Source organism: Austrofundulus limnaeus, unplaced genomic scaffold (assembly GCF_001266775.1).
Source record: "Austrofundulus limnaeus strain Quisiro unplaced genomic scaffold, Austrofundulus_limnaeus-1.0 Scaffold590, whole genome shotgun sequence".
NCBI lineage: Eukaryota > Metazoa > Chordata > Actinopteri > Cyprinodontiformes > Rivulidae > Austrofundulus > Austrofundulus limnaeus.
Window position 1 is genome coordinate 44,882 of NW_013952992.1, and position 2,830 is coordinate 47,711.

The window sequence follows — 2,830 nt, forward strand, 5'->3', positions numbered from 1 at the left end:
CGTAACTTGGAGGAGAAAATTTTGAGGATTATTATTCTGTCTATACGTGTTTTAAAACGCTAGAATTTCTTCATTATGTTTCGAACTCCTGTTGCTCGGTTGTCTCTGCACTCGCAGCCATGCTGACACAGGTGCGATGACGTAATGACGATAGGATGGTAGAGGGTAAATTTCTACCGKAGGCCAACTTCATACAGTTTCTACCGTCTACCGTATATACCGTGCAGCCCTAGTGTGAAGCGACTGGGATGAAAGTCAGTTCCTCTAAGTCTAAGGCCACGGTTCCCAACCAGAAAAAGGTGGAATGACCCGTCYGGGTCRGGGGAGAGTCTCTGCCTCAAGTAGAGGAGTTTACGTATCTGGGTGTCTTGTTCATGAGTGATGGTAGGGTGGAGCGGGAGATGGATCGACAAATTGGGGCCTCATCCTCAGTAAAGAGGGCATTGCTTCTGTCAGTTGTGGTGAAGAAAGAACTGAGTTGAAAAGCAAAGCTCTCGATTTACTGCTCGGTCTACGTTCCAACCTTCATTTATGGTTATGAGGTGTGGATCATGACCAAAAGAATGAGATCCCAGTTTCAAGCGGGTGAAATGAACATCCTTCACAGGGTGGCCGGGTTCAGCCTTAGAGATAGTGTAGGGTAAGGAGCTCTGTCGTTTGGCTGGAGCTCGGAGTAGAGCCGCTGCTCCTCCACATCCAAAAGAGTCCTTTGAGGTGATTCAGGCATCTGATTATGATGSCACCGTTAGAGGTGTTCCGGACATGTCCCACAGGTAGGAGGCCCTGGGGAAACCCCAGGACACACTGGAGGGATTATGTATCCTCTCTGGCCTGGGAACGTCTTGGGGGTCCCCTAGGATGAGCTGGGAAGTGTTGCTGGGGAGAGAATTGTTTGGGTTTCTTTCTTGGACCTGTTGCCTCCGCGACTTGACTACTGATAAGCAGAAGAAGATGGAGACGGAGATGATTATAACTGAAAACTTTAGCAAGCTGCAGTGCAAGGACCTAAGGCGTCTTTGAGTGCAGACTCCAGCGTTGTTGTTCTTGTAAAACATTGCAGTTTATATACTTGTGACTTTAGTGAACTTCACATATTTAGCTTTGCGCAATGTATTGTAGTGGTAACACATTAAAATCCTTCATGGCAGACAGCATCTGTAAGAAGGCTAAACACATAGGTTTACCTTGAAATTCTGAACTCCATTGGAACCACAACCTTTTGGAGCTTTACCTGCCTCAGACCCGGAGAACTTTGTGTGTGTGTGTGTGTGTGTGTGTGTGTGTGTGTGTGTGTGTGTGTGTGTGTGTGTGTGTGTGTGTCACCTACCATCGTCTCTGGGTCACATAGAGCTTTTTAAAGACATGTCCCTGTTGTTTGGCAGAATGTCATCATAAACTCAGGAAACATTTGTACTGGTGTTAGAACACATAAGGAAACTTTTCTGTAGATATTTCCTTCAGGTCCTTTCTGAGTCTCCTGTACAAAAATGTTAGGGGGAAGGTTACTGCTAAAAAATACTGCAGGTTGATTTGACTAATCTTTTCCTTTCAAAGGTGCTTTTGTCCCATTACTCAACTCTGAAACTACATTAAGAACTGCATCAATTTACAGCCAGTGTGGACATGAAGAGAAATATATTGTTGCTGAATTTCCTGAGTGAGAAATTCTTTCAAAGTTCCTATAAATGTTTGAGTGCAAACTTTGATACCTTAAGACCTTCAGAAGAAAGTTTCTTTTCTTTAAAAAGGACAAATGCTCTTGGAGTTCAGCTTACTTGGTTTTATACAAGTAACCTACCCGGTGGCTGATTTTATATAAACACCTGGGCCTGTATTAAACTTCTTTGAGTGGAATTTTAGACTTAAGTGCTGAAAATTTCCTAGATTTACTCCTACTCTCAGACTTAAGTGAAAATACCAGTTATCAAACTCTTAAGTCTAAGAATCCCTCTTACTCTCCCAGATATTTAAGACAGTTCTTAAATATCTTAAATATATATAATATTCTTAAATATTTCGGTGCAGCTTTGGAGAAAATATTAAACTGTCAGCCGGTGAGTGCATGCAAACGACTTTAAAAAAAGCAGAGGGATTTTCTTTATAGGAAATTTTATGCAATTTAAATTTAATTAAATTTATGCAATCAGTACAGCATGGCATGTATGAACATTAGTGTTGAACGTGACGTTATTTCAGGATTTTCACTGTTTTATCTTGAAATTTCTTTGAGAATATTCTTGAATATGAAATCCGATGCAGTGATTGGTCCATGCTGTGGGTTTGTAACACCAGGATCAACTTTGCGGCACAGCAAAGTGTTGTAAATCAGCTTTAAGACAGACACTTAAGAATTACTTTTACACTTCACTTAAAGCGAGCCTGAGATGCTTGAAAAATTACATTTAGGCTCAGCTTTTAGCTAAGAATTTTTTACACTTAAGTCCATTCTTAACAGCATTTTTAATAATAATTCTAAGAAGTTCAATGAATAGGACACTCTTGACAACAGTGGTGAATGATCACAGAATAATTTCCATGGTGAAGAGAAACCCCTTAACACTTAACCAAGTGAACAACACTTTCCAGGAGGTAGGCGTATCAATATTTAAATCTACCATTGCATGAAAGTAAATCCTTGCATGGTGCAAGGCACTCATAAGCCTTAAGAATAAAAAGGCTAGATTGGATTGCTTAAAAAAACTCTGAAAAATCCAGCACAGTCTGGAAGACCAATGGGCCTCATGCAAGAACCGTTCGTACGCACAGATTTGTTCTTAAATTGTGCGTACGAGTGATTTAGGAGAATTTGTGGCATTCACCAATGTTTTCG